The sequence below is a fragment of the Peromyscus leucopus genome, chromosome 7, assembly GCF_004664715.2.
Source record: "Peromyscus leucopus breed LL Stock chromosome 7, UCI_PerLeu_2.1, whole genome shotgun sequence".
NCBI lineage: Eukaryota > Metazoa > Chordata > Mammalia > Rodentia > Cricetidae > Peromyscus > Peromyscus leucopus.
In genome coordinates this window covers 36,064,357-36,086,139 of record NC_051069.1, presented here as the reverse complement: position 1 = coordinate 36,086,139, position 21,783 = coordinate 36,064,357, and the positions used below count along the sequence as shown (strand labels likewise).

The 21,783-nt window shown below is 50.3% G+C and overlaps 1 protein-coding gene across 4 annotated transcripts in view; it reads right to left on the bottom strand.

The window, feature by feature from the left end:
* The window catches only part of Pknox2 (PBX/knotted 1 homeobox 2), a 273,098-nt gene extending 251,682 nt beyond the window's left edge, over positions 1–21,416 (bottom strand). The window contains exons 1-3 of one of the 4 annotated variants that reach the window (XM_037207621.1): positions 21,316–21,388; positions 4,044–4,161; positions 2,917–2,980 (exon numbers count right to left, since the gene is read on the bottom strand). The gene's annotated coding sequence lies outside the window, so the exon portion shown is untranslated. Of the gene's footprint in view, positions 1–2,916; positions 2,981–4,043; positions 5,236–21,315 lie in introns of those variants that run through there. The other 3 variants (XM_037207620.1, XM_037207622.1, XM_028858447.2) reach the window with 3 other exon arrangements.
* Positions 21,417–21,783: the final 367 nt, after the last annotated feature.

Below are 21,783 nucleotides of genomic sequence, written 5' to 3'. Positions count from 1 at the left end.
ATCCTGCAAACCCCAGGGACATTCTAATGCATCCCACAAAGCAAATCTGTCCAAAGTAAAGAATTAGTGAACAAAGAGCATATCAACCTAGAAATCAGGAGAGTTAGCAGTTACATTGACCTGAGGGACACTCACCAACTGTGTATGTCACCTCATTTCTTAGCATGCATTTCCTCGTCTCTCAAGTGGGGGCAGCAACAATAAGGAGTCTGTTTCCATGGACTATTTGTTGGAGCCAACGAGGTCATAAAAGTGCCCGCAATATAGTAGGAGCTTTAACAAATGTTTAGGTTTCAGTGCAGCTGACATTTTAATAATGTGGTTAGTGCCACCATGAAAGGGATATTTTCTAATTAACAAGCATCTTCTCTAAGCAGGACTCCAAATATGAGCCTCTGTCAGAAGAAACCTATGTGTTGGGTAACAAAAGCATAGAGCACACCCGGCCCCAGGAGTGGCAATCATCGACCAACAGCAAACAGCAGCCTCGATGATGAGTGACTGAAAGTGTTCCCCCCAAACAAGGAATCAAACGAGATGGCCGCTGTCACCTCTGCTAACCAACACTGGCTTCGAGTTCCGGCCAGAGCAATTAGGCAAGAAAAAGAAATAAAAAGAATCAAAAATGGATAGAAAAAAAAGGGGGGGGGAGATATTTCTGTTTTTAGATGCTATGATTCCATATAGAGAAAATCCCAAAGAATTCACAAGAAAGCTACTAGAATTAATAAACAGAGTCAGCAAGGTCATATGGCATAAGTTCATACACAGGAACTATTAAGACACCAAGGGAAGACTCTAGAAGACTGCCTATGTTCATGGAACAGTAAAATTAATAGTGTGAGAGGGGGCATATCACCAAAAGGAATTATAGATTCAGTTCAGCCCCCATCCAAATCCCAATTTTCTCCATGAACAGAAGAAGCAACCCTCAAATGCACACAAAAATACAAAAGACTCCGAACGGTCAAAGCAATGATGAGCAAAAAGGGCAACGCTGGAGGCTTCACAGCCCTGACTTTAAATTAGGCTGGGTAGCCATAATGGCACAAACAGCATGGTAGTGGCATAAAGGCAGACACACAGAGCAATGGAGTAGAACAGAGGGCCATCAAATGAAATCACACACTTCCAGCTAACTGACTACTAACAAAAGTGCAAACTGAAAATAAAAATAATAAAAAGCAAACATCTGCTAGAGAAAAAGACAGCCTCTTCAACAAATGGTTCTGGGAAAACTGGATATCCCCGTGGAGAAGATTGAAACTAGATCCCTATCTCTCACCCTTTACAAAAATCAATTCAAAAATAGATCAGAAACTTCAAGGACAGAGCTGAAGCTCTATTAGGGAAAGCATTTCAGGATATAGGTATAGGCAGCAGTTTCTGAAGAGGGCTCAGCAGCATGGCAAGAATTGACAAATGGAATTCCATGAAATTAAAAGGCGTTTGCACAATAACAACAAAACCATTACCAGGGTAAAGAGAGAGCCTACACAGTGAGAGAAAATCTCTTCCAACTAGTCCTCTAACAGGAATTAATATCCACCATCTACAAAGAACTCATAAATGAACAAATAATTCAATTAATAAATGGGTATATAAATTGGACAATTTTCAAAAGAAGACTGCGTGAAAAAATGCAAAAACCTTATCTGTCAAGGAAATGCAAATCAAAACAACATTGAAAGTCCATCTCACCTCAGCGGGAATGGCTGTTGTCCAGAACAAAGGTGGCTAGTGAAGATGGGAGAGGGGGCATGGAGAAGGATGCTTATACACAATGGCTGAGAATTTACATTAGTCCAGCCATATAGGGATTAAGAGTAGAAGTTCCTCTAAACACTACAGAGTGATTATGATCCAGACACACAGGCCTGGATACATGCCTGAAGCAATCAGTGTCAGAATGCAATAGAAACACTTGCATATCCATGCTATTGCGGCTCTATTCACAATGGCTAAGTTGCACAGTCAGCCTCTGTGCCTATCAACAGATAAACAGATGAAGACAAGGTGGTGTATATACTTAGCAAAATTTAATTCAGCCACGAAGAAAAATGAAATCCTGTCATTTGCAAGCAAATGGATGGAACTGAAGATCTTCATATTAAGCTACAGCTTCAGAAAGACAAATGTTGCATGTTTTCTCTGATATGCAGAATCTAGATCTTTTTTAAAAGACACAAAACTAGGAGGACTGTCATGGAAAAGGAGAGGAAACAATGGGAGGTGAGGGGCTGGTGAGTGGAGGATGGGCTTGGTCAAAGTGTATTACACACATATATGAAACCGTCATGACGTGCTTGGCGCATGCTTTGAATCACAGCACTCAGAAGGCAGAAACAGGTGGATCTCTGTGAGTTGAATGCCAGCCTGGTCTACAGAGCAAGTTTCAGGACATCCAGGACTACACAGAGAAACTCTGTCTCAAAAGATAAAACAAAAAAAGAAAAAGGAGAAAATGTCATAACACTTACTTATTTTTGTACAGGCAATATATACTAATAAAAAAGTTTCTAATATCACATACAAATTGGTTGGTTTTTTTTAATGTGCTAGCAGTGAACAATTTAAAAAGAAAATTAAGAAAGCAATTTCATTTAAAATAGAACCTAAGAATGAACTACCTAGAAGTAAATTTGAAGAAGGAGGTGAAAGACTTGTATACTAAATGCTATAAACCACTGCTGAAATATAAGAGATGTAAATACATGGGAAGATATCCCACATTCATGGATAAGAAGCCTTAATGTTGTTAAGATGCCAATGCCACCCTAAGGTGAACCTACAAATGGAAATCCCTGTCTAAATTCTAATAGTAGGGGTTCGAGAGAGGTCTTGACGGTAACAAACATGAGGACCTGAGTTTGGATTCCCAGCACTGACATAAAAGCTAGGCATAGTGGTACATACCTGTAAAGGCAGCACTGTGGAAGGCTGAGACAGGTAGATCCCTGCAGTTCACTAGTCAGCCAACCTAGCCAACGGGAAAGTGACAGTTCAGTGAGAGATCCTGCCTCAAGTTTTAGAGGAAGGGACTCTATGTCAACTCTGGACTCCACATGCACACATGTATGCACATTACACAACACACACACACACACCTTTTTGTTGTTGTTTACAAAAAAAAAAAAAAAAAAAAAAAAAAAACTTCAACAGCAATTGCTTCTCAGCCTTTTGGCAAAGATCAAATGTAAACTTCCAACAGGTTTTTTCTCAGAAATGCAAAGCCCAATCCTCAAATTCAAATGAAATTGCAAAAGGCCCCTAAGAGCCAAAGCAGTCCAAAAAAGGAAGAACAAATTTGGAAATCTTCTACTTCCAAACTTCAGATTTTACCACTAATCTACAGTAGTCAAAACAGTATGCTGTTGACATATGGATGGACATGCAGGCTAGCGGAGTCGAAGCCAGACTTCAGAAAGAGTCCCAGAATCCATGGCCAATTGGTGTTCTGCAGCAGCGCCAAGCCATTCAACAGAGTATTCTCTTCAGTAAACAGGGCCGAAGCAGTTGGATGTCCATGGCCAGAGAATGAAGTTGGATCCTACTTCATACCACCCTCCACACACACACACAGATTAACTCAAAATGCACCAATAACCTAAATTTAAGAGTTAAAGCCATAAAACTTTTAGGAGTTAGATTTGGCAACAATTTTCAAATCTAAAAGTAACTAAAATCAAAAGGAAAATATATAAATCAGTCCTCATCAAATTTAAAATTTTCTGCGTCTCAAATGACATTATCAAGAAAATGAAAACACAGCCTACAGAATGGGAGGAGAGAGGCACAAACCATTTATCTGGTAAAGACTTAATAGCCACTGTATATAAAGAATGCCTACAGATTGACCACAAAATGCCAAACTACCCAAGTTTGAAATGGGTGAAGACTTGAACAGACATTTCTCCAAGAACATAATCAAATGGCCAATAAGCACCCAGAAAAGCACTCAGCATTCACCGGGGGCAGGAAGGGGGGGAAGGGGGCAGGGGGCATGACTCGAATCAGCCACAATGAGACACTACTACACCTACTTATAGTCACAGGTACTGGCAATGGTACAGGATGTGGAAAGATGACAACCTTCACGCAGTGCAACCGGCCATCTCAAGTGATACAGCCACTGTGGGGAATGTTTTGGTGTTTTGTTCCCTAAAAAGTTAAACACAGAAATGCCTTCAATATGGCCCAGCAACCCCACTCCTAAATATAGACCTGAAAGAAGTGAAAACGGAGACTTAAACAGAAGCATGTACCCCAGTGTCCATTATAGCATTATTCACAAAAGATAAAAGCAACCCGAGTGTCTACAAACAGATAAATGGATAAATGAAAGATGGTTTATACACACAATGGAATATAAGTCATCCATAAAAAAGGATTGAAGTTAGGACACATGACACAGCACAGATGAACAAAAACATCGTGCCGAGTGAAATGCTAGACACAAAAGGAAAAATACATTATGATTTCACTTGTGTGAAGCTGTCTAGAGGAGTCAAATTCATAGAGACAGGAATCAGATTAGAAGTTACCAGAAGTTAGGGGCAGACATGGCACTCAGCAGATAGAACTCACACAAACGGAGTGACCAGGGACGGAGGAAGGGCAGGCTGTGAAGTCACTGTTGTAATGCATACAGAGTATCTAGCATTGTAAATATAGTTAATGTCACTGTATTGCGCTGTTAAAATTATTAAAACGGAAATTTTATGTTATAAATTGCCATTTTATATATATTTAAAGTATGTATTTTACCGCAAGAAAGGAAATATGGAAAAGGCTAATAATTTAATTTCCCACGAGACAAATTGAACCCAGAAAATCAAGTCAAATAACTCTTTCCAGTTCAAACTGGTAGGTAAAGGGGTGTGGCCTTTGCAACACTATGGCAGTGGTCCTCAACCTTCCTAATGCTGTGACCTTTTAATACAGTTCCTCATGTTGTGCTCACCCCCGACCATAACATTATTTCATTCCTGTTTCTTCACTGTAGTTTCGTGATTGTTAGGAATGGTAATGCAAATATCTATGTTTTCCGGTGGTTTTAGGCGACTCCTGTGAGAGGTCACCCACAGGTTGAGAACCACTGTTCTGAATGCAGAGGCCAGAGAAATGAACGAACCCCCAAAAGAAAGCCTAGAGATGGCTGCAGCATGGTGGCATGTGCCTTTAATCGTGGCACTCGGGAGGCATAGGCGGGCAGCTTTCTATGAGTTCCAAGCCATCCAGGGACACCCTTTCTCAAAAACAAAAACAAAAACAAAAAACAAGAATTGGTGCAGAAGAGAGACCAAGAGGGAGGGAAGAAGCCGGAACCAATGTCCCCTGAGCACAGCTCACCTTCTACTGGGGAGAGGTGACCCACAAATAGGCCAATATGGCAGAGGTGGCGGGCTGTGCATTGAACATAGATCACCAGTGACATTTGAGAGTCTCCTGTCAAGAAACTGCTTGGTTGCACACACAGCCACCATGAGCGGCATTCCAATCTGAAGGAACTCCCCAGATCGTGAGGAGCTAGGAGGTCCTGAGTGATGGCTGCCATTGAAGCCTTAGCCAAGCCGGGTCCTCCCCAGGCCTCAAGTCCTCACCCCAGGAACCTAGCTGAGATTAAAGGGTCCCTCCCTCACCCCCCCCCCCACCTATCTCAGTGGATTCCAAACAGCAAGGAACCCTTCTGTCTTCCAAAGGGAAAAACCTCACTTAAGGCCTCAGGAGCCCCTCTGGCAGGGGCAATAACACCTACTTTGATCTCTCTTTCTCTCTCCACAAGAATTCTAAGTGTTCTTCCCTAGCTCCTCCCCTTCAGTCAGGCCAGGTCACAGCCAGGGAGCAGGACAAAGGCCTCTAAAGAAGCTAGAGGCTGCATCCTCACTCTAACCCCTGACAATGAGGGTGCCACTTCTGCCTGCCTCGGCCGCCACATTATGAATCAAAGCAATATTCTGTAATACTGTAACATTCAGCAGGTACCAGGCACTCACCTTGGACTTGTGTACTCCTAAACAGCACCATGGTACAGTGATCCCAGCCCCCATTCGTACAGTGAGGACCCGAAGACATGAGTTAAGGCACTTGGCCAGAGTCAAGCTGACCATATACATAGGCAGGGACTCTGATCTATTTTCTTCCCCTGACTTCTGAGGTCACCAAGAGGGTGAAATCTGAGAAGGGGGCAATGGACCCCGAGTCCCATGACATCACCCCATCCTGACTGACTTATCAGGTGACCAACCGGCTTTGGCCGAGGATGCACAAGGCAGATGGTGTCATCATTCCCTGCGAACTGATGGGAGCCACTGACGGTTCATTCACTTTACTGCCTGGTACCGGGGAGCTAAGCATGCCTGCGTGTTTGCCAACAGCAGCCTTTCCCGACATTACCAAAGATGGCTCCCAAATGTCTCCCGGGAAACACAAGCAGCGGCACCAGAGCCCTTGGAATGAAGCAACGGCCAGTCAGGCAGTGAGACGAAGTGGCTGAGGAGTAGAAATCAAGGAAGCCAGCCCTGGCAGAGCAGACCCTCATTCCCAGGGAGCTGTGTCACAGCGAAGGCAAAGTATTATGAGGAGAGTCCTGCGGCAAATTCTGTGAGCCTTGTACTTGTGAGTTCTGTGCTGTGTGGCCTCTCACAAGCTCTTTAGCCTCTCTGGACCTCACTTTGCTCAGCTGTTAAATGGGAGAGTTGCTCAAAACTAGATAGAGACTTAGTGCCTTCCAGTTCGGATAGTTCATGAGTTCACATTCCAGAGCGTGAGTTTAAAAAACAAAAATAAAAACCTTTGGACCCTGGCACAACAAACAACCAGCTCCATTCATTCATTCATCTACTCACTCACTCACTCACTCATTCACAAGCATTGCTTGAAATTTTACTACAGCTATGTACTCGATGAACTCTTCTGGATCCCAGCAGAGGAGAGAGAGAGAGAGAGAGAGAGAGAGAGAGAGAGAGAGAGAGAGAGAGAGAGAGAGAGAGAGAGAGAGAGAAAGCTGCTAAGTGCTGTGAAGAAAAACAAAGCTGTAGGGCTGAGGTGCAGCCCAGTGGCTAGAGCAAGAGCATTGCACCGATATGGCCCTGGGTTTGCTCCCCAGCGTTACATAAACCAGGCATGGTGATGCCGTTCCTGAACTCCATCCAGCTCTGCGGAGATGATAGAGATCAGAAGTGGGCTCCAGGTCATTCTCAACTAGATACTGAGTTTGGGGGTTTAGGGGAATGCCAGGGATGGAAGAAAGAGATTCCTGTTTGGCTAGAGCCTTTCGGGAGGACCGCACTACAGGGTGGCATGTGGGTGTAAGCCAAGCAAAAGCATAGTGTCGACCATACAGGTATACAGGGGAAGGGTGTTCAAGCTGCTGGAACAGCATGCGCCAAGGCCCTGAGGCAGGAGCATGAGTGACTTGATTCAGTTCCCACAGAGAGACCTGGGAGGTTGGGGTAGGTGAGATAGAGGCGGAGGCGGTGACCCGGGTGTGCTGGAGGGAGGGGAGACCTGGGCATGACACAGAGGTAAAGTCTTTGCCTTTCATTCAGTTAGAGCTCGAGCCCTCTAAGCTTTAACATAAACGACACTGCTTGTATGTCCAAGATACTCGGCGCACCTGTTCACTGTGAGCCCCTCCTTCCATCGTGGACCAGCAAGCCAACTGTAGATTTCACTGTCTGGATTCCATTTGGAGAGACAAGACCAGGCAGTAGATACCGCCTTCCCCACCCAGGCCGGTGCCAGGGCTGAGCCTGGCCACTGCATCCAACTATCAGACTGGACTCTGCTCCCTCTCCTGTGGCCAGACTAGGTTTCTCCCCAAGGTCTCCGTCCCCCACCCCGCACCCCGCTTCACCCCTGCCCCTTTGGTCTTCCTGACTTGTCTCTCTCCCCAGCCCCCAGCTGCTGCTCAGCCCATCCTCCTCCCCCAGGGCCTTTGGACCCACTGTCCCCTGCCTAAAACAAAATCCCCATCCATCTCTACCGTCATATCCCACCTCCCTGAGAGTCTCCATACCTTATAGTGTCTTCCTGGCCACTGATCCCATCCTTCAGGGGCTCCAAAAACTCTAGCTATACTTAGAGTTTTGTGTCTGTGTGGGGTTTTTGTCTGTTTTGTCTGGCTGGATGGTTTGGGCTTTTTGTTGTTTTAAGACAACAGCTCCTGTAACCCAGGCTGACCTTGATCTCCTGAGTCTTCACCTCCCAAGTACTGAGATTACAGGACTGAGCTGCCAATCCCCAGTTCTCTCTCTCTCTCTCTCTCTCTCTCTCTCTCTCTCTCTCTCTCTGTGTGTGTGTGTGTGTGTGTGTGTGTGTGTGTGTACGCATATGCGTGCGTGTGCTGTGTGTGTGTGTCTGTGTGGTAGTGCCCATGTGTGTGTATGCACACGTGGAAGCCAGAGGTCTTCCTTTATCACTTCTCCACCTTCTGTTCTGAGCCAGGGTCTCTCACTGTTTAGCTGGCCTGGTTGGCCGGTGAGCCCCAAAGAGCTGCCTGTCTCTGCTCCCGTAGTGATGAAGTTACAGATGTGCCACCACATCTGGTGTGATGGTTTGAATTAGAATGGCCATACATGTGTATACTTTACTTGGTAGTTGGTGGAACTGTTGGGGAAGGATTAGGAGGTGTGTCACTGGGTGCAGGCTTTGAGGTCTCAAAAGGCTCACACCATTCCGAGTGGCTCTCTCTGCCTCCAACTTGTGTCTCAAGATGTGAGCTCTCAGTTACTGCTCTATTTGACACTATTCTTGCCTGTCTATTGCCATGTTCCCTGCCGTGCTGATCATGGATTCTAACCCTCTGGAACCTCAACCCCAAATTAAACCTTCTATTTGATAAGTTGCCATGGTCATGGCGTCTTATCAGGGCAATAGAAAAGTGACTAAAACACCTGGCGTTTTAACATCAGGACACAGGCTAATCTCTTGATGCTTACCTCTCTAGCCCAGGCACTAAAACACCCCTGGGAATACACTCTAGGCACCCCCAAAATATCTGGAGAGTAATTGTATAAAATCATGAAAGAATGAAGGTATGCCCAGGGACAGTGGGAACAGAAAAGGGACAAAATTGGGGTGCTATGGGTATGATCAAAACTGAGACGGACGCAGGGATGGCCTAGCGAACCCCTGCCTTGTGCCATTTCATGATCATGGATGCCACCTGAGTTGAGAATTGCTGTCACATCTCACTGGCCAGAGAACTGAGGCTCCGGGGGTGAGCAGGGCTCCCCAGCTGCATGGCCTGTGTCTGCGGTCAGACCTGCTCTCCCTGGTTCCAGGTTCTGCAGTCAGCGGAAGAGGCCAGCACAGCCCCTCAGTGGCTGCTGTGGAGAGGGGTGGGCTGAGTCACTGTTGCCGCTTCAAAGCGGCTGTCCACGAAATCAGACTGGATCTAAGTGTGACCACTCTGGGTACCCAGTGTGCTCGGGATCCAACTGAGGCCGCACCGAGGTGGGGGAGGGGCGGCGCCTGCGCTGTGCCAATAAGGCAGCTCCCGAGAGAGCTTCTTCTTGGAGGGGCTGATGCCTTAAGGAGTCAGGCAGGAGCAGAGGCCTCAGCACACTTCGGGCACAGGCTGGCTGGCTTACCTCTCACTTTGTGTTTGTCTTCCTCTGGGAGGGTAAAAGAGCCACAGCAGGAGCCGGGCGGTGGTGGCTCAGCACGCCTTCAATCCCAGCACTTGGGCCAGCCTGGTCTACAGAGCGAGATCCAGGACAGGCACCGAAACTACACAGAGAAACCCTGTCTCGAAAAAACAAAAAAAAAGGAAAAGAAAGAAAAGAAAGGGGGGGGGGGGAAGGAGCCACAGCAGGAAGGCACAGTGAGAAAGACCTCAGCAGAGAGATGAAATAACCTAGGGCCGAACCAGAGTATCTAGGACTCTGTCCCGAAGCCTCCCCTAGGTCTCTGCAACTCCTCCTTCATGCCTAGGCTCTACCCTGGAAGGCCCTCGGAGTAGGCTGAGCTCTGTCTGTGTTCCCTCAGTTCCCTGGACTTCTGTGACTCTCTTCATGGTTTCGATTTTTCCTACGGAGCCTAAATGTCTTCCTCTCCACACAGCCTTGTGAATGGGAAGCTCTAGTTCATGGCTACGTCCCCCATACCTGAACAAGGTGCTCAGTAAAAATCTACCGAATAAACGATGCGGGCCGGGAAGAAACTGAAGCCCGCTTCGGGCTGACGACCCGGCAGACTACCTGGAACGTGCTCAAGGAGAGCGTGTAGGCACACAGTAGGCATGCAGTTCTGCCCGGGTGACTCTAAGCTGACGTCTGAAAAACTGCCAGGCAGTCGAGAATCCCAGAGGGGACCATTCATGCCCCAGTAGTGGGGGCAGCCGTGAAAAGCCATCCTACCAGCTTTCAATCACGTTAACATGGTTGTCATCACTCTGCAAGCCAGCACGAGGGGGAGAGTGTACTTACATGTGCGTGTGCGCTCTGTTTTACACTAATAAGAAACACATAGTCTGTGCCAACCGGTTTTTCCCTCTCCCCATATTATATGGGAGGCACTGTGTAGGCGCTGTTACTTATGTTTATACAGCATGTATAACACATCCACATACGTTAACTTTCGTGATCTTCCCCGCAGCCTGGTGGGGAAGTATCATCAACCACTAGTTGACTGACAAGGAAAACGAAGCCCGCTTTCACGGTCACGCAGTGAGCACATGGCCGGGCCAACAGCCTCAGCCTGGCTCGTGGGCTCCTTCACCATCTGCGCCCATCACCTTCCTGTCACCCTTAGCCGATCACAGCCAGAGCTCTAGAACTCACCCTACAGTGTGCATGAGGACCCCGTCAGCATGCCATCCTGGGTACTCGAGACCTCACTGTACGGTATGCAAGTGATACTGCCCCTAGGGTGCCCTCTGCCTCACCCTGCAGTGTGCATGAGGACCCTGTGAGCATGCCATCCTGGGTACTCGAGACCTCACTGTACGGTATGCCAGTGAGCGTACTGCCCCTAGGGTGCCCTCTGCCTCACCCTGCAGTGTGCATGAGGACCCTGTGAGCATGCCAACCTGGGTGGGAAAGGAGAGAGAGGAACCCAGCTACTTCCCCAACACTCCTTGCCACAAGCAGCAAAACTGACTGGACCCAGACACCGGAGACGAATCCTGTACAATCTGCTGAGTCTTGGAAAAATTCTCCAATCCTCTCTAAGTTTCACATTCCTTCTTGGGTCTCTGATGATAGCTCCGTGAAAGGGAAGAGTACTCCCAGGCAATCACAACACTGGGAGCGAACTCCGCTGATCTGAGGAGGCTGTCCTCTCCCCACACAGAGGGGCAAAGCCAGGGAGGAGCCAGAAGTGTCCCTCCACACTGCTGGGGACCACGGGGACAGCAGCCTCCAGCTCCCACATCACCTGGCTCTCATACCTGGCTTCGGTACCGAGGTCTTCCCCAAGGCTGGAGAGTGCAGCATGACCTTTCCACAGGTGCCCTCCCAACCCCCCATATCCACATAAGGGCGTGCCTTCCCATCTTCTACCTAACTGAAAGTGGCCAGACCCAGGAACTGAATGTCCCTGGCAGCTCACAATCATCAACAAAAAGTGTGGTACTTGTGGGCCAGTGTACACACGGCAGCCTGGGTAATTAACAGCATCCCCATCCTCATTTAATAGCAGACCCAGAAAAACCTGGAAGGACATCCATTTAACTTCCTATTCTACAAAATGATCGTGCTTCCACTCAGCGAGTCTAAGAGACTGTGAAGTCACCCTTGCTCCCAGTTAAGTGTATTCACCTGGTTAAGGAAGTGAGGCCCACACAGCTCACTGTTGTGTATCCGTGGATAGTGGGCCCAGGCCACATCTGCTGAGTGACCAGTGGCGCTTCAGGGAGGACACCAGAGTGAGAACAAACCATTATCATGCATCCTTAAGCCCACAGCATGATGCTCCGGCTTTGTCTCTCTCTACTCTTGGGCTTGGAGCTACAGTCAGAATGTGGAGGAAGCAGGAACAGCTTCCGGAGGGGAGGAAGCCTGTGGACCTCAGACCTGGGCAGAAAGAGCCATGCTCAGCAGCACCAGAGAAAGCTTGGGGACAGCTCTCTGTCCTGTGTTATACAGACTGGACCAGCGTGGAAAGGAGGGAGCCTATGCCTAGCAAGGAATTATACCCCATTAAGAGTGGGCTAGCTGTTCTTCCACGTCTCTCAAGACTGATGTCTGTCTGTCAGGCAGGTCACCTGAGGATCTGGTACTGAGCCCCCAAGGGCTTCTTCTACACACATGAGCGTGCACGCATGCATGCACGCACGCACGCACGCACGCACGCACGCACGACAGCCAGCTTCACACAGTCAACCTTTCACCGCCTTGTCCATCCCTCTCTACCCCTATGTTTACCACTACCTATTTTTGCTGGTTAGCCTAACCCTGCCTGTCCTGGGGGCTTATGAAAGTTTAAAAAATTTTTTTTATCTTCTAGGTTTGGGCTTCCATGACAGCCAGTAGCTCTCCTCAGTATTTGTCAGACAAAAGGCTGGTGATGGGGGAGGTGAACTGAGCTGGTTTTCTGTTTAAAAAAAAATTCTCAGGAGAGACACAGGTAAAGCCTGGCAAAGCGCTGCAGGAACTCGCTCAGCAAGGGGCTGAGTCTCCACAAAGGGAAAGGACGGTGGCAGTCAGAGAGACCTGGATGTGTCCATCACAGACAGGCTGCTCTGACTCAGTTTCTCCTGTCTATAAAATAAATTAATGATAACCTTTTGGCCCGCTTCAGATTGATTAGAGAATCAATGAGAATGTATCCTCTCTCTCTCTCTCTCTCTCTCTCTCTCTCTCTCTCTCTCTCTCTCTCCTTATTTTATGAGCATTCATGTTTTGCCTGCATGTATGTCTATGTGAGGGTATCAGATCTTGGGGTTACAGACAGTTGGGATCTACCATGTGGGTGCTGGGAATTGAACCCGGGTCCTCTGGAAGACCAGTCAGTGCTCTCGACCTCTGAACCAGCTGTCCAGCCCAGGGGACGTATTTCCTTAAGAGGAAGAACTGCCATTGGCAGATGTACCACGGCTGCACGCCTTTCCTAGAGTTTCCTCAGTCCTCTGATGCCTGGCCTGGCAGTCCTGTTATCATCTTTGCCCCGTGCGTAAGAACACTGAGACTCAGAGGGGTTGAAGGATGTGCCCAAGGACACACAGCTTAGGGGCAGGAGAATCAGGGTCAGACTCCAGAGGCGGCCATCAAAGCCAGCGGCTCTTTCTCCCAGCAACCTACTGTTGTCTGGGCAGAAGAAGGAAATTCGGCTTTTAATGATGGTGCTTCACATTGAAAATGCTACTCCCATGGGTCCCAGGAAGGCCATTGGGAGCATCAGATCTAACCCTCTGTGCACACGGCCCTTAGTCCCCCAGGGGCTGTGCTTCTGTGGCTGCTGTGTGTCCTTAGGACTCTTCACTTTCGTTTGTGCTGTGGTTGGTCGCTGTTTCAGTGATTTCCCGTTCACGAAGCGATGCACTTGGGAGGAAACACAGAGCCAAGGAGCTCCGAGCTGCAGGAGCAAGTCAAAGCTCCTGACAGTACTACCATTCAGAGAGGGAAAGCCACCTGTCAGACGCCACACAGCTAGTCAGTGGCCAGGTCTGAAGTGGAGCCCCACTGTCTGTGGCCCCAGACCCGCTCTCTCTGTTCTCTCAGCCACCATCCCAACACACTGACTGTTCTGCTTCATGGTCCAAAGCATGGAAAGGGCCGGGGTCGGACTAGAGTCTCTCCTTTTTCTGCTTGGGTTGTAAGGAGGGTGTGGACTTTATGCACTAACTCATTAAGCTGTGCTGCACCCGCTGAGAAGTCAGCACCAAAAAGTCTCTCAGAATCCACCGTGTGTACCGAAGGGAACAGACACTTTGGGCCACCTGGGACAGACAGAGGGACTGAGTAATTCTTTCTAATCCAGGCTGTCCCCACCCCACCCCACCCCCAGTCACCCTGACAGTCTAGTTGAGAGCCCAGAGCACAGTGACCTGGGGAGTGTCAGGTTTCGCCCCTCCCCCTCCAGGCCTCCCCACTCAGCTCCTTCTCAGTGAAAGCCTCCTCAGGGAAGGAGCTGGTTGAGGCCACTCTTCCAGGCCCACCCTTCTCCTGCCTCCTCTGGGTAACCACTGTTGGGCACCTATCCTCTCCCATGTCTGTGTATTCTCTCCCTCCTGGGCTTGTGTCCCCTAGAATCCCAGCTACCCTGGGGCTCACACATCTATTTCCCTCGCCAGCCTCCCACCAACCTGCTGAGTGCTCAGTGCTGGTCCATGGGCCAGTAACCTGCAAAGGGGCCCATGCTTTGTCCCAGAGAAGCAAAGAAAGAAAGGAAAAAAGAAAGAGGCTGAAAGAGCCACCTATTGATTCTTATTCCAAAAATAAAAAATAAAATAAATAAATAAATGTGGGAGTGGAGAGAGAGCCAGAACTGAACCACTCTTCTGGGCCTGGCATAGTCCTAGGCAATACACACACTCTCTCCTCCACCTCACCACTTATACTCCATTATCCCCCCGGTTAGAGATGAGGAAACAGAATCAAAGATCTTAAGCAAGTGTCTAAAACCATGCAAGTAAATACAGAGGCTCTAAAGCTTTTGTCTGTGCTGAGGCCCCAAGTCCTTGTCTATGCAGGCCCCTCAGGCCAGGCTCCAGTAGTTTGGTTTGTCTTCAATGCCTAGGACTGTGCCAGAAACACCAGGAAGGTGGGACAAGGGTTCATGACTCCTGATATCTGGACTCTACAGGCATCTCAGACAGCGATCTGTTCTCTCTATCTACCCAAATCAGACCAAGCACATGAAGGTTCCTCCAAAGGCCAAGTTGAGAGTAGCTGGATTTCCAGTCCTGAGAGTGGGAGCATGTACTGAACACAGTAACTAGTTCTTAATGAAGTGGGGGATTGAAAGGCTGGCTTGGTGCTCTGTGACTTATACCTTCTGTGGCCCCTTCCTGGCCCATCTGCATCTGCCCCTCTCCCAGCACAACCTCCCCCTTTGTTCCCCTAAAATGAGCTGGACAGAAACTGGCCACAGTCCTGCTAGGCAGAGAACAGTTCCACCCCCCCCCCAATACACCTCCTGCAACACTGTCTGAAGCCCCAGAGTCTGCCCTGGGCCCCAGGGCCAGCTGTTTTTCTCCACATTCCAGCCAAAAATAATACGAGAACCAGGCTGTTTGGTGGAGACTTAATCTAATCTTCATTGCTTCAGTTTTAAAATATCCTGCCTGGTTTAGGGTTTCTTCTTACACATGGGGATGTGTTTTTAGTGAGATAGGTCTTAACAGCAACAGTCCTTCTTGTAATTAGAGACCCAGGCAGTCAAGGAAGACCTAGGGATAGGTGTCCAAGCCAAACATATCCCCCATTTGCATCAAGCTCTTTTCCAGTTCCACAGAGCACTATGAACTGGGCTATTCCAGGGCTGGGTGTTCCCTCATGCCTGGGGGTTCCAGAGAAGTTCTGGGAGACGTTCTCAGCTCTCCAACTATCCCAGCTTCCGCCTCTATCTTCAGTATAAACCCCCTCCCACTCCCAATCAAAATGGAGACCAAAATGTGACCCGCGACCTGCCCAGCTGAAAAGGGTATGGGGAGGAAAGACTTTACCCCCAAGGACTCCCCAGCAGAGAAGGGGAGAATCGAAGGGAAACATCCATTCTACTGGAGCCGCGTCTGAAGTATCAGTGCTCACTCGATTTTAAACTCATGCATTGGAACTGAGGGAGTCAACAGCAAGCCCAAGCTTTTGAAAAAGTGGCGGTGTCTAACTTCTTGGGCTTTCTCACCTAGAGTCTGCTTTGATCTGCCAGAATGGAGACTGTTAAGTGAGGCTGTGGCTCATTCCAGATCAGCACCCATCCCTTCCTCACACCCCAGCAGGACCAGATGTCACCAACCACTCAGGACTGGGCCCCTATTCCCTTGTAGCATAAACAAGCAGAGACTAAATTTCTGATAAGTCGGATTCTGTGCTCATTGGAGACATAAAGGGTATTCCAGGGGGAGTCATTGGAGGAGAGCCAGGCCGATTTCCCCAGCCCAGCCATATGACAAGCCCTCTTGGCAAAGTGGATGGTATATGAAATCACAGCAGGATTATCTGATTCTAAGATGGAAAGCAAGGCAGAAGTTGTGCCCTTTCCCCAAAGTCCAGAAACTCCTTCACACAAGTCGAGGCACACTATATGAGGACAGGCTCTGGAGCCAGGCAAGTGCATGCAGAAGAACACGGCCTTGCTGTTAGGAAGCCTCAGCCCCTGTTTTCTCTGTGCTTTACATTGAGCCCACTTTACATTCTCTATTCTTGACTTACCCCATGCCCACCCATCACTCCTTGCAGCCTAATAAGGGATAGCATGTGCTACATTCCACTCAACAGATGAAGAAACCAAAGCCTGGCAGCTGGGGGACCCGCTGGAGCCACAGAGCCGGGCCCTCAAATTCCAGCCCGAAAGAGCTCAGCATGCTGACCCGCCAGCCTTGATGATCATCCCCCGCTTCCTTCGCTTCTTTCTCCCTCCCCACCAGGTATTAGATTTAATTAAATTAGCAGGGCCCCATCGCAACCATCCTGGCCATGCTGCCGGATAGAACCCAGTGACGGCAGCTCCTCCCTCTAAATTCTGCATCTCAATATAATTCAATTTTCAATAAGTCATGGGTTTCCTATGAAGTGTCTCATCCAAGGCGTGGTGTATTGGTTAGATTCAAGGCTCATGGAGGCTCATGATGATTTCATCTTCCCTACCCACTTCTGCCTTTCCTTGGTGGCCCCCTTTTCACCTTCTCCATCCTGGGATCTGCAGTTTATTTGATCCAGACACTTTGCCTCACATGCCGTCACCTCCAGTAATTTCATCACACATTTGTGTGTGTGTGTGTGTGTGTGTGTGTGTGTGTGTGTGTCTTACAGTGTGGCAGTTCCAGCACTACACAGCAGAGGATGAAGGAAAACTCATAACTGTACCACTTACTTGCCTCCAATTAATTTTTAAAACGTGCTCCATATTAAGTAAATCAGGAACAAAAGTCCAAATTGGAGGTTGCGATTCTGAAAAGGTGGGGTGGGGATGTAAATAAACACCAAGGAATTTTTGTAACATGTTGGAAGCCTATAAATTTTATTGGTTGTTTCTTTAATAAAAAACAATTTCAATTGCTAACAACACGGTATTATTAAGCTTCTAACATTTAAAAATCTAATTTGTCCCTGCTCTGTGGCAGTTTATATTGCCTGATGAGTTCAGGAAGGGCAAGGTAATCAGGTTGATCGCTCGCTCTGGTTCAGTTCCTAAATGGAGCTAATAGAGACCCTTTTAAAATCCAGCCTTCTGCTTTCTCGGCATGCCTTGGTCTCTAATGAGTTACAGCCCAGGATTGAAGATGGACATGGCAGAGGGAAATTTAACACACACTCCTGTGCACCTATAAACTTGAAGGCCAAGAGAGGGGAAGTATGTTTCCAGTTAAGTTAGAACTCCATGAATTAGGGATTCTCCATTCACAAGACAGTAATTCTCCTCATTTCATCACTAACTTACTTCAAATGTGTTTATGCAATTTATTGCTACTGAACTTCCAGGCAACTGGTGTAGAGTTAATGAAACCCAGCTTGGAGAAGCTATGAGCTTCTAACGACTAACCACAGTTTAAATGGTTATGACATGCGGTCAAAGCCACAGGCAGGCCCCACTACAGTTTCTGTGTTAGTCAAAATCCTTGTCATCTCACCTTTGTGCCAAATAGAATGAAAGGAAGAAAGAAAAAAAAAAAGCCTCTCTTGTTCTTCCTTGGGTTCCCAGCCCTTAAACCCATCTATCTTACTGAATGCAAGGCAAGGCCCCTCCCCCAGGGCCCAAGTAAATGTTTTAGTAACAGTTTGAACTGGTAACCATGTTGAAATCCTGAATCCCAGATTGGGTTGAATAGGGTAGGGTCAGGCTTTACATAAGGCACTGTGGGAGGGGGCGGTCAGGGAGGCAGCGAACAACCTTTAAGGGTAGCCTCTGAAGGATGGTCGGCCGAGAAGTTAACTCATCTTTCTGGATGGATTCCATGGACACTGACTTTTATTAATCCTCGTTGTCACATGGTGTCCTCCCCCAAGCTCTGTTCATGTGGGAACCCCAGCAAGCTCCCCCTTTCTAAATGGGCCCATTTTGGAAGAGTAAAGGGGAGGTACTGGATTTGTTGCCGCCGCACAATAAAAAGGCCCTTTTGAAAGCAGCACTTTCATTAACTTAAAGTAATCTATGGACTTAAAAGCACAGAGCAGTAAACTCCTAGAAAGGATCATAAAACAGCCAGTCTTGAGTTGGGTACACTTCGCTGCGATTTGCACGAGGCATTTTACTGTGGTCGTTGCTAGGCCCATCTCCAGTAACCCCCTGGCCCTCATTCCCTGAAGCTCCTCTTTCTCTAGGCTTTCATGCCTTTCGCTCTCACAAAAGGGAGGCGGTGACCGGGGAGTCTCAGTGGGGTCAGGGCTCCCTCCCCCCGCTCAGCTCTCGGCTGGAGAAGAGCGCGCAGGAATTCCAAGTCTGGAAAACAACAGCTCGGCGGTGGTAGCGGTCGCCGCGCCCCGGGACGCGGTGGCCATTCATGGGTCCTGCGGCTTCAGTGCCCCAAAGGGCTGGCTGGCTTTTTCAATTCAGGGTGCAAGCGTGCACGGAGGAAATCAGCCCCCGACACACACACACACACACACACACACACACACACACACACACACACACACACACCTCTGTCCCTCAACGCACTCTTTTATCTAAATGACCAGAGTGTAACCCCTACAACCCTCCCCCCCTCAGAATCTCTCCACACTTCACTCACTGTTGAGCTAGGCCGAGCCTTTAGGACGCAGTTTGAGTGTGAGATATGATCCCGCAAACGAGAAACACCCTGACACACACACTCACACACACACACACACACACACACACACACACACGCACGCATACATTTGCACTAAGGTCCTGGGCCCTCGGGAAGGTCAGAAGGCAGAATGAGAGAGCAAAGGGCCTGGAGCTTGGGATAACACTGTGTTTCTTTTGAACGCCATCATTTCTCAGATTTGGGTGTGTGTTGGGAGGGGGGGTTTTGTCGTTTAAATCTGCTTAAGCTTGTTAACTTGGATTTTTACCAGGTGAAGAGCATTTGAATTCCAAAAAGCCAACATCCTGAAGAAGTCCCAAGAAAACATGTGTGAGGGTAAGGAACCCCGAACTTTCTCCTCCCTCTAGGGCAGAGCCTTGCACTGAAGGGCCGGCGTGGGCGCTCTCCGACCTTGCGGGGGATGAAGCAAGCAAGCACCGCTTGCGGACGAACAGGCAACAGATCGGACCAGGGCTCCCGAGTTCTGAAGTATCTTTCCCTAGGCGTCAGCCACGACTCCACAAGCCCCAGTGGCACCTCGCTACTAGCCGCCCCCGGCCCACGTCGCCGGCCGCTGTCCCGGCGGGCCACCAGCAACCACCTCGCCACGTTGAGGCCGCAGAACCCAAGTGGCTCCTGGAGCCTGCTGAGTCTGCAGGGTCAGGTCCTCAGATCCACTCCGAGTCGGGTGAGGCTACCTGGTCACACCGCACGGAATTTCCCTAGATTTGCCTGCTTTCCAGAATCCTTCTCCCAGGACTCAGCCCTGTGCACCCCAAATCCTCTCCTCCTCAAGACTGGCTTTGGGGGGAGAAGCAGCACGCATTCGGGGCTCGCTCACCACGGCTGGGATCAACTACTTTCCTTGCCTACGTTTAAGCTTTTCCTCCCGCACGCTGTCAGGACCCGTACGCACAATTCTCCCCAGATTCCAATAGCCTGAACCCCAATAACGAGTTGTGATCCTGTGTCTCGGTCCTAAAAAACGGCACCCACTCGGGAATCAAGGCTCGGATGTAAGCGGGACCCCGGCGCCTACCTCCAGCCCTCTCTCTCTCTCTCTCTTGCCGGCGTGTAAACTACATAGCGGCCCTTCCGTCCCAATTCTGAAAACAGCCTGGATCCTACAACCCAAACTCTAGCCTGCTCCAAAGCCCAGCCCTCCCTCCTTTCGGGGTTGATCCGCATCCCCCTCCCACTCCCAACCCGGGTCTCCCGCCCGCGCGGGAACCCTGGCTGCCCTGTGAAGGACTCTCCAGAAAGCTCGGCCCACTGCGCCGGTTTCTTCTTCGGCTTGGGAGCCCAGGAGATCCCCCTCGCCTAACCGGAAAGAAACAGAAACTTCACGCCGCACATTCAGGACCCTGCCCCATCCCCTTCGGCTTTCTGCTCTAGGGCGATTTCCGTGCCCACCCCCCTTTTACGAATTCATCTCCTAGTTCTTCGCCAGGGCCCCTAATCCTCCCCTCCCCGCCCCAAAGACTCAACAATACGCAGAAAGCCGGTGACCCTACAAATTCTCCCCCTACTCCGGGTTAGAGTCCCTGAGCGTCGCCCCTCGGGTCTTGGTTTCTCTGAACCCCCACGCATGTTCCCCGGTCCCCCACACTGATCCTCCTGTAAACCTCCACTCTCCCTGCCTCCCCGGGCCCCGCAGGACGCGGCCGCCGCTGCTTGACTCCAGCCACCCGGCCCCAGGCTAGGGCTGCTCCTGCTTCCAGCCCCTCGAAGGCAGCGCCGGGCTGGTGACACCGAGTAAGCGCCAGCCACAGGACTCCTAGAGCCCGGGAAAGGAGAACCCGAAACCCGCCCGCAGTTCCCAGCCTCGCCCCGCCGAGCGCCCAGCCAGGAGCCGCCCGCGCCGGGGACTCGGGCCGACGCGCTCGTCCCTAGGCTTGAGTCCCGGGGAGCTCCGGGCGCACGGCTCCCAGCCCGCCCGTTACAGGCTCTCGGGCCACTGCGCTCGAGTCCGCTGCCCGGCTGCTCGCAACCGCAGACAATGCGCGCCCGGCCCCGGGCCCGAGCGGAGCGGAGCGGGGCGAGGCGGCGGCCGCCGAGCTGCGCACCGGCCGGGTCCGGGAGCGGGTGGGCCCCGCGCTTCTCGCCGCCTGCTCGCCCGGCCTCGCCTCCCCTCGCGCGGCTTCGCTCCGCGCTCTCCCGGCGCTTCCCCAGCTTCTCTCTGCACGCTCCCGCCGTCCCTCTCTGCTCTCTGCCTCCCTCCTCCCTGCTGCCTCCCTCTCTCTCCTCCCTGCTGCCTCCCTCTCTCCCTCTCTCCTCCTTGCCCTGTCGCAATGAATAATACTCTGGCTTGGGGACTGGAATAAAACACACGCGCTCTGAGGCAGCCGCCCGCAGCAGCAGCCGCCGCCGCTGCGCCGCCGCCGCCGCCGCCGCCTGCAAAAGCGTCTCTGACATGGAAATGAATGACAGCTTACCTGATGCCAATCTTCATCAGACTGACACCGGCGTGACAACACAGCCTATACTTCCCAGCACTGCTCGGGACGTCAGCGGCACAGGGACCCGCCCCCCGGACTCCCCCCCCCCCCCGTCCCCGCGCGCGCACACCTCCCCTCTCCCCACTCCCCCTTTCTCCCCACCCCCCCATCGCCCCCACCCACTCCCGGCCCCGGCCGTTTCCCAGGCGAGGAGCTGCTGGAGTGTCTCCCTCTACTGGAGGCTCGGCTCAGACAGCGGATGCGGGCCTGCTTGCTGCTGGCGGGAGGCAGCACTCACTGAGGAAGAAGCCTCCAGATCCGAGGTTGCCTGGCGGAGGCCGCGCAGTGGACCCCAGAAATTCAGGCGCAACCTTACCCCATGTCCTCCTTAGAGACCAACTGGTTCAGAGTTCCAGGACAGCAGGCTCTGAAGAGATTGAGAGGAGGTGAAATTTTCTTTGGCCC